Consider the following 10,227-nt stretch of genomic DNA (forward strand, 5'->3'; position numbering starts at 1 on the left):
CATCTCACCTCTCTCCAAGAGAACAATACATCCTGTCATTGCCGTGTGACTTGCCTGCCTTCTTGTGGGAGGAACATGCATCCCCTATCTGTGGACGTTGGCTGTGGTCATGTGACTTGCTTTGGCCAATGGCATGTGAGCAGATGAGACATACGCCATAACCTCGGGGAAGCTTTAGGAGGCATTGTGAGTTCCTAACAGCCCTCTTGCTCTTCTTCCTTTGCTGTGAGCATAGCATGTCCCCATGGGCACTGCTTTTTCATTCTGGGCCCTGGACTGAGGAGGCTCATGGAGCAGAGTCACAGTAGCTGCCACAGCTGACCTTTGCAGTGGTTAAGCCACTGAGATGTGGGGCATATTTGTTATCACAGCACCATCTAGCAAAAGCTGACTAATGCAATAAACAAAAAGGATAGACTATAAAATAATATTTTAAGAAAAGAAGAGCATCGGAAGTTATTGAATATATCAGACCCCAAAGTCAAAGTCAAATTAGAGCCAATTATTATTTTTTTTTCTGATTTATTTATTTATTGTAAATTTATTGGGGTGACAATTGTTAGTAAAATTACATAGGTTTCAGGTGTGCAATTCTGTATCACATCATCTATAAATCCCATGGTGTGTTCACCACCCGGAGTCAGTTCTCCTTCCATCACCATATATTTGATCCCCTTTACCCTCATCTCCCACCCCCCAACCCCCTTACCCTCTGGTAACCACTGAACTATTGTCTGTGTCTATGAGTTTTTGTTTCTCATTTGTTTGTCTTGTTCTTTTGTTGTTTTTGGTTTATATACCACATATCAGTGAAATCATACGGTTCTCTGCTTTTTCTGTCTGACTTATTTCGCTTAGCATTATAATCTCAAGATCCATCCACGTTGTCACAAAAGTTCCTATTTCATCTTTTCTTATGGCAGAATAGTATTCCATTGTGTATATATACCACAACTTCTTTATCCATTCATCTATCGAAGGACATTTTGGTTGTTTCCATGTCTTGACCACCATAAATAAAGCTGCAATGAACATCAGAGAACACGTGTCTTTATGGATAAATGTTTTCAGATTTTTTTGGGTAGGTACCCAGGAGAGAGATTGCTGGGTCATATGGTAATTCTATTCATAATTTTTTGAGGAACCTCCACACTGCCTTCCATAACAGAGCCAATTATTTAATAAAATAGACTATATGCTAAAGCAGACATCACAAATAGTGAGAAAAAGATTACTTAATTTATAGTAATATTAGAATCTCTCTAACTCAGCTAGGAAAGCTCTCCACTTTTAAGAACTCATGTAATTTCTTTGGGCTCATCCAGATAGTTCAGGATAATCTCTCACCTCAAGGCCCATACTCTTAATCACACCTGCAAAGTGCCTTTTGTCATGTAAGGAAACAAATTCACAGGTTCTGGGGATGAGGATATGGACCTCTCTGGGAAGGGGGCATTAGCCTACCCTCCACATCCATTTTTATCATCTGTGATGGTTAATTTTATGTGTCAACTTGTCTGGGCCACAGAGACCAGATGTGTGGTCAGACATTCTAGATGTTTCTGTGAGGGTTTTTTGGGTGAGACTCACTTTTAAATTGGTGGATTTTGAAGAAAGCAGATTATTCTTTCTAACGTGGGTGAGCCTCAGCCAATCAGTTGAAAGCCTAAATCGAGCAAAGAGACTGATCCTCCCCAAGCAAGAGGGAATTCTGCAGTGGATGTCTTCAGACTTGCAGTGCAGCATCAGCTCTTCTGCGGGTGTCCAGCCTGCCGGCCCACACCTCAGGTTTTGGACCTGCCAGCCTCCATAATCATGTGAGCCAATTCTTTAAAATGAATTTCTATGGAGACACATCCTATAAGTTCTGTTTTTCTGGAGAACCCTGGCTATACACAGTCCATCTCTATCGTCTCCACCTCCACCTCCAAATATCATAGAGTGCTTTTCCTAGGTGCCGACTCTAGTCTAAGTATGTCACCTACATTTGCCCCTTTTCTCTCTCTCTTCCAGTGCCAACCACATTAAATGTGCTCTTTCTATGGAATGTGGTGTTCTCGGCTGCCCGGTGTCATGTCAGCCTCCACGCCAGGGCCCAAACTGGTCATTGCTGCCAACCTGCGACCCCGGCCCCCAACACTCTGTCATGCCCTTGTGGCTCCTTGAGGCTTTGTTCTGTGTTCTCGCCTCTAAGACTTGCAGGCCTGCTCCTGGCCTCTGCCTCAGCGCTAGTGGAGGCCACTTATCTCCATGTCTGCACCTAGACCCTGAAGGCACTCAGAAGCCCCGAAGTCAAGGGCTGTCGGGCAGGGCTGGCCTGGGCAGAGGGAACACATGGAGAGGAGGCCTCAGATGTCCTCTCAGGTGAACCAGATGGAGCCACTCACCCTCTCTGGTACAAGGATTGCAGTTCACTCCATGGCGAGCCAGGCACTTCCTTGGTGGATGCCATTTTCATAGGTCAGTACCTGTCTCTCTGCCCTCTCTCACAGCATCTCCCACCTTAGAGCAAGATTAAAAACCCCTTCTTTCCCGGCAGCCGGTCCTGGCTCACGTCTGGCCTCTTACAGTCAACATGCAGTTGGACAGATGCTTGTTCCAATCCTGACCTCACCGCTTTACCCTCTCTGAGTTTTGATTTGCCCAACTGTGAACACATATTAATAACACCTCCTGTTGGATTAGAGAAAGTTTTTGTAACTCTTCGGCACGTAGTGGTCATAGTTAACCAAGACCTTTATATCATATAGCTCCATTCACACTGGCATCATGTGGCCCCGCCATCCCGGCCACTGGACTGTCCCAAGGTACACTACCAGACGGTCAACTCCTGGCCCAGCAAAGCCCTTCTGGGGACCCTGCCCAGTGCAGGTTTGTCCCACATGGACAACACTGGTGGTTAAACCTTGAATTGCACCCTTGGAGGGAGATAATATTTACTCCCAGTTTACAGATGAGGGAAGTGCGGGCACAGAGAGTTTGGGACACTAGCCCAAGGCCACACAAGTAGAAGTAGAAGAGCAGGAGTCAAATTCAGGTAATCTGGCTCCAGAGCCGGTCCTGTTGACCATAGGCGCCACAGACTCGGGCGGGGAACTCAACCGTACAATCACTGGTCGTGTCTCTTGAGGCCACTTGATTGGGCTTTCACCCACATTGGGTTGTTCTGCGCTTCAAGGTCTCACAGCTTCAGTTAGAGCAGGGATGACCCAAGGGTCCCTGAAGCAGTATCCTTGCTGTATTTCTGAGGTGCAGGATTCCCCCTCTCCCAGCCTCTCCCCACCCAGAGAAGCCACCGGCCATGCAGTCCTTGATCAGAAACCTTCAGGTTCAGAGCATAAGATTTGGTCTTGGATGCCTCTTGACATTCTTAGCTCCTTCCTGGGAACCTGCACAAACTCGGGGAGGAAGGGCATTATGCTGTCTGCTTCAGTGGGAGTGTGGTACTAACGTGGCACTGCCTGCTGGGGCTGTGATGGAAGCCTGGAAGGAGATTTGCTCAGCTGGCTCTCCCCCCTTCCCCTACGGCCCAGGCCTCCTGCTCATCTCTTGAGGAAGGTCCCCGTGATGTGTCAGCTCAGCCAGGCTGGGCAGAGGGGAGCTGAGTTCTGCTGGGCTATTTTGTTAGGACGTCCTGTTGGGGGTGTTGGGGGGAACTTTGGCTGAGGCGCTGCCTAGATGGTGGCTGAGTGGCCTTGCTGAGGTTTTGAGCTGCTCTGGTATTGGAGGACGTGGTGGCCTGGGTCAGCTGAATGTGCTGTCTGCTAGACAGTAGCTAAGATCGAGCGCTGAGCTCCGATTTTACGGTGACCTGGTCTGGTCTTGGGCTCTGACTTCTGGCTGACTCTTCTTTGGGCTGTGCTAAGCATAGGGCTGCGCTCTGGGAGGCTTCACACTAAGCTCCTTTAGCTGCTGGGATGGGCTGCTTGACAGGCCAGGCTGAGCTCTGGCTGCTGCATGGGCTCCCTGGGTGCCTCTGGCCTGGCAGGACTGGGTGGACTGGTCCTGTGTGTCTTCCGATGAGCTGGCCTCCTCGTCTGGTCTCCGGCTAGGTCAGGCAGTGGGTGGGACTTGGCTGGTGCTGCGCTGGGTTGTCTTGGTCTCTTCTGGGCAGCTGCTCAGGGCATGATTATTCTTTCTTTCTTTGCCTTCATGGGCAGCACCTGTGAAGGAGGCAAGAAAGGAAAAGTCCCTTGAAGGTGAAGCCTCCCTACTCCCCAAATTTCCATAGCATGTCAGACACTCCCACTCTTCTTTCCTTGGAGGCTTTCCAGAGGCTCCTTGGAGACGCTAGAGTTCATGGGAAAACCTGGCATTACCTGTCAGGAGATGTGCGTTCTTGTCCTGACTCTGCTGTCACTGTGGGCGTGGCCTTGGACAATTTCTTACCTTCTTAGTTTATGCTTTTTATTTTAGGTTGCGCATATAAGTGAGATCATATGGTACTCGTCTATCTCTGACAGACTCATTTCACTTAGCATAATGCCCTCCAGACTCATCCATGTTGTCGCAAATGGCAAGATTTCATTCTTTTTTATTGTTGCATAATATTCCACAGTATACGTATACACTACATCTTTAATCATTCATCTATTGATAGACACCTAGGTTGCTTCCACATCTTGGCTACTGTGAATAGTGCTGCAATGAATAGAGGGGTGCATACATCTTTTCAAGTTAGTATATTCATGTCCGTCAGATAAATACCCAGAAGTGGAATTGTTGGATGGTATGGTAGTTCTATATTTAGTTTTTGTGGAACCTCCACACTGCCTTCCATAGCTGCTGCACCAATTTACATTCCCACCAACAGTGTATGAGGGTTCCCTTTTCCCACATCCTCACCAACACTTGGTATTTCTTGTCTTTTGAGAACAGCCATTCTAACAGGTGTGAGGTGATATCTCCCTGTGGTTTTGATTTGCATTTCCCTGATGATTAGTGATGTTGAGCATCTTTCCATGTTCCTGTTGGTCTTCTGATGTCTTCTTTGGAAAAATGTCTATTCAGATCCTCTGCTCATTTTTAAAAATCAGATTACCTTTTTTTTTTTTTTTTTTTACTTACTGTTGAGTTGTATGAGTTTTGCATATATTTTGGATATTAGCCCCTTATCAAATACATGACTTGCAAATACTTCCTCCCATTCGGTAGGTTGCCTTTTCATTTTGCGGATGGTTTCCTTTGCCGTGCAGAAGCTTTTTAGTTCAGTGTAGTCCCACTTGTTCCTTTTTGATTTTTGTTGCTTTTGTTTTTGGTGTCAGATCCAAAAAATCATCACCCAGACCAATGACAAGGAGCTTACCGCCTGTGTTTTCTTCTACACTCTTAGTTTCTTCATCTGAAAAATGGAGACAATAACTCCTGAGCCATTTAGCTGTGGGACTGTGAGAATAGACAAGGTAATGAGTGTCAGGGTGCTTTACTAATGGGTGGCGGTACTACATGTCTGTGAGCCACTTAAGTCTGGCTAATCGCCCAGAGTGGGCGCAATGCCAGGCAGAATCAGCACTGCTGAGGAAAGATGGAGCATCAGGCGCACGGATGGGGGTGTAGAGAAATGAGGCCAAAGCGGTGGAGAGTGCGCTGCCCAGCGGCGAGGACCTTCTCTGGCCGAGGACACTGGCCTTCACCCTGTGGGTGTGATCAATAGATTTTTCTGATCGTGCATCCCTATGGGTAAAAATCTTTGAGCAGTCACTCCCAAAACAGGTACCTTTGTTGTTTGTAAGTGACATACATATATTTGTCAACATAAAACACCCCCCCAATGAATAAGGAATGAGACATAAAACAAATACAAATAGAGCTTCTAGTATATTCTTCCCTCGTATGAAGGGATCATCTTGAACACTGGGGTGAGGTGGGCGGAGCCAGCACAGTTGAAATGTCTAAAGCAAAAAATGACAGGGTCAGACACGTGCTTTTCGGGGACCGTGCTGCCAGCAGTTGGAAAGCAGCTCCGGGCAGCAGACCAGTGAGCAGAAGGGTGACGCTGACATCACTGAGAGATTTGCACGAGGACTGTGCCTCTGGGAGGCAGAGAGCTGAGCGGAAGAATCATTTGAGAGACTGAGCAGATGTGGGGCGTCCTGAGGGAGAGGTTCTTTGGCTGACCTCGTTTCGAGCTTGGGGCACTACTAACTAAAGTGCCATCACCATGGCAGGGACCCCCAACTCCAGTGGCTTTAGCATCAGCAGGAAGTGGGAAAAAGTGGCAGGGTTACAGGACATGAAAGAAGAATGGGCCTGTGAAGAACTGGTCAGACGCCTTTGCACCTGAAGGTGGCCCAAGAAAACCTGGGGCGTGGACTGCAGATTTGTTGGAACCTGGAATCAAAGGAGTTTTGGGGTGACTATAGCACGGCTGATAGTGAGGAGATGGCCTGGGGAGGGAGTAAGGTGGATGCTTAATCAGCGTTGTCTTCTGACCCAGCAGCCTGCCCTGAATGGCAACCAAGGCACCCTTCCCCATCATTCCAGCTCTTCTCTGTTCAAGACTCATTAGCTCTTGTTCCTCCGTCTCCCATGTTACAGGACGCCAAGTGGCTAATGCACAAGTGTTGCTGAACTCTGCTGTGACAGAGGAAGGGGTGTGGTCTCTCAGTCCTTGTCTCCCCACTCCACTCTTCCTGTGCCCCACGGTTGGCTCCTACGGCTCTCCAAGGCCTCTCCGTCCAGGCCCCGCCCCTGCCCTCATCCCTGAACGACATCTTGTTGTACCTGCTGTGCCATCTTACCAGGACGGAAAGCCGTGCTTAGGGAGGCTGAGCCACTCACCCGAGGTCACCCGTGAACCGGGAGGCACTGCTGGGACTGAAATGCAACCGGCACTGTACCCTCGAGGGATCCCTGCCCCGCCCAAGGACCCATGCAGCTCAGGCAGGACCTGCCTGTGAATCAGGGAAAAACTGGAGGAGACCACACGCCTGCTGAGAGAGGGGAAGGAACAGCGATGCGCAGAGAAAGAGGCGAGCTGATCTGGAGGAGGGGCTGCTTCTGCTTTGCCAGCCTGACCCATTCGTTTCACAGAGGGTCAGACCCGGTAGCCCCTGCTAGCTCTGGAGGAAGCCTAACCCTGAGGGTGGAAACTCGGGGTCCTAGGCTAGATCTCAAAATTGCTTTTGCAATAATTTCAAACTTACTGTTGCAGCGATAGTATAATGACAGTATATAACAAGTTTAATATAAAGACCAAAAGTTGCAACAGTAGCATAAAGACCAACAAATATCAGTTTGCCACATTTTGCTTTCAATACGTACACATTTTTCCTTAACCAACTGAGACATTGCCCTTCACCCCTAAATATTTCAGTGTATAGATCATGAAAATATATTCTCTATTAAAGTGCATTTATCCAATTTAACTTTGATACAATATTATTTTCTAATATACAGACGTATTTAAATTTTGTCAGTTGTTCCAAATACTGACTTTTCTGGCAGTCTCCCTCCCACCCCACTTGATCAAGTATTTGTTCCAAGACCGTAGGCTACATTTATTATAGTTGTTCTGTCTCTTTGCTTTAATCTGGAACCCTCACTCGGTCTTTCTTTGTCTTTCTTTATCTTGGTATTTTTGAGAAGCACAAGCCAGTTATTTGGTAGGATGTCCCTCAATTTGGGCTTGTCTGATGTTTTCCAAACAGGTAATGCATTTCTGGCAGGAGTAATTCATAAGATGGATTTCTGCTGGTAGTCTTTGAAAAATATTGAGCCAGTTGTAAATAGAAATCTGAGTTTTCACATATTGTCTCAATTTCTGGATCCTCTTGTGAATAAATAGCTGTGTTCTGGTCCCCTGGGCCTGGGATCATGCTGGAGCTGGTTGGTGGGCACCCTACATGGGGCAGGAACTCTCAGGTGCCAGTCCCCACCTGGCCTGTCCCCTCACCTGGGTGAGCACACCTGGCCAGGTAGGCACTAAGTGTGCAACTCCTGCTGGGTCCACCCCCTTCATTTTTCAGTTGAGACAACTGTAGGGAGCTATAGAAAGCCACTGAAGGACTCGGTCACACCTGTCCAAGAGCCTTCTGGACCTAGTTTGATAGTGTCATCACAAAGCGTGGGTTCAAGTCTTACCAAATGTTATTTTCACACCTGCCCAGGAATGGGGCACTGGCTATCTGTGAGCTACTGCAGCCTGCTGGTGTGTAACTGGCAGGAGGGAAGGTGTGAGCAGATATGGACAATGCGGGCTGTCTGGGCCCCGCCCCGTGCTCTCCTGAAGCGGCTTCTCCTCCCACCGCCGCCTCAATTTCTTGCTGTTCACCCCTGTGAGCACTAGGTGGCAGTGGTCCCCTATTAATCCAGAGAAGCCCAGGGGCTCAGAAGGCTGATGCTGGTCCCGGAGCTGGGGCTGCCCAGGCAGCAGGGGACTGGACAGCGGCCAGCCCAGTGGTTTTGTTTCATCCTTGGATCCTTTCTTCTGGTGAGATCTCCCCCCGCACCCGCCTTCTAAAACTTGAGATAGAATTCACTTATCATAAAACTCACCCCTTTAAAGTTTACAACTCGCTGGATTTTAGTATATTAATGAAGTTGTGTAACCATCATCACCACGATCTAACTCCAGAACGTTTCATCCTGATGAGATCTTCTATGGAAGGTGGGTAGAATGAAACAGGGTAATGAGGGGATATTTTCTCTTCTTCTGACGGGAAAAAGCTATTTGTCACCCACATTTCATAGAGAGTGGTAAATTATGAGGCCACCCACCCCCTTGAAGCCAAACTATTTACTCTCTACCCCTCCCTGGGTCTATGGCATCCAGTGATGGAGGGGAAAGGGTAGAATTTGAAGTAAAGAGCTTTTCCCAGCATCTCCTGGTGGCATTTCCTTTGCCTGACCCCAAAGCCACTGAGGGATCAAGAAAGAATTGCTGGCAGGGGTCAGGAGGGTGAGGTTGGGGGTGGGGGTATTTCACTCCCTGCCCCGACCGCCCTTGTTGAGTCAGCACATGTGCCCTGGCCCTGCCATCAGACTGGAGTGCAATGGCCATGGGCTTGTTGGGAGAGCTTGACACGACTGTGTTCTGTTTCTGGTCTGGAGAATTCTGCAGTCTGGCTGGAGACACTCCGTTTCCTCTCCTCACTCTCATCCCCCTAGCCTCCATGCCTCGCCAGCTCTCTGTGGCTCTGTGAGGAGACCTCAGGGTTTCTGTAGCTCCCTGGGAAGGAATGCTGAGGGTAAACCAGACTTCGGAGCCTGGGCAACCAGGCACATGACACCACACTCAGGAAGGACTTAGGGGCACGGCCCGTTGGCTGCCCCTTTCAGACGGGGACCCCAAGGATGGAGGAGGCTGTGCAAAGTTTTACAACATCCCAAGAAAGCCATACTCACTGAGCAAACACAGTTAGTGTTCTCTCAACCGTCTGTGGGATGGTTCTAACATCCCCTCTAAGTTTAGTTGCGGCCATGGATCAGTTCTGGCCAAGTGACTTGTCACTCCTGGGAGAAGGCAGTGAAGAGCTGGGCTGTGCTCTCTGTCTCTCTTCCACTGTTGGAGTAACATCCAGACTGGCTCCCAGGCCGAGGAGGGCAGCCCAAACCCATCAGCCTATGAGGGAGAAGAGGTTTGCCTCGGCCAGGTGAAGTTTCTGAGATCTGGGCTTGCCTGGTTTGGCTATGCTCATTCCTCATTCTGACTGGTATCCCACCATCTCTGCAGGGACTCCGACAGCAGACCAAGACCAAGTCAGAGCCAGACCCACCAATCGCTGCCTTCCTGTGACCAAGACAACCCCTCCTTTTTCTTCTCACTGTCTCCTCCCTACTCCAAACCCAGCAGAGAGACCAGGACCCTAGAAGGGGCCGGAAGCCCAGCTGCTCTCCCCACTTCAAGCCCCTTGGGAGGAAGCCTGTGCTGCACCTGGGGAAGAAGAAAAGATGGGTGTTAACTTTGGTACATGACTGGACTGGACCACACTGGGTCTGTACTAACCGGAAGTGCCTGGAACTAGATGGGCTCCTCCGAGAAGTCTTGGAGGGCAGGGGTAAGGGGAGACATTTTCCCACAGAGTATGGCCAGAGTGACAAATGGAGACAGATGAGGCTGTTTCAGGTTTGTTGCCCCTCTGTGATGTGGTACTCCTTGTATTTCTTAAATAGGCTCCCGGGACACACAGAGAGACGCTCTGGAGGAGGCAAGGGCTGGGTGGATGGGGGTCTGGAGACCACTTCCTCTCCCTCTGTGCTCTCAGGCTGTGTGGAGCATTCTTTGAA

At 49.0% G+C, this 10,227-nt stretch overlaps 1 non-coding gene across 1 annotated transcript; it reads left to right on the plus strand.

Annotated features, from left to right (window-relative positions):
• The first annotated feature begins 1,483 nt into the window (after positions 1-1,483).
• On the plus strand, positions 1,484-1,559 carry LOC117025432 (small nucleolar RNA SNORD66). The gene has a single exon (XR_004423625.1). It is a non-coding gene; the product is annotated as a small nucleolar RNA SNORD66 (small nucleolar RNA).
• Positions 1,560-10,227: the final 8,668 nt, after the last annotated feature.

The sequence above is a fragment of the Rhinolophus ferrumequinum genome, chromosome 7 (assembly GCF_004115265.2).
Source record: "Rhinolophus ferrumequinum isolate MPI-CBG mRhiFer1 chromosome 7, mRhiFer1_v1.p, whole genome shotgun sequence".
NCBI lineage: Eukaryota > Metazoa > Chordata > Mammalia > Chiroptera > Rhinolophidae > Rhinolophus > Rhinolophus ferrumequinum.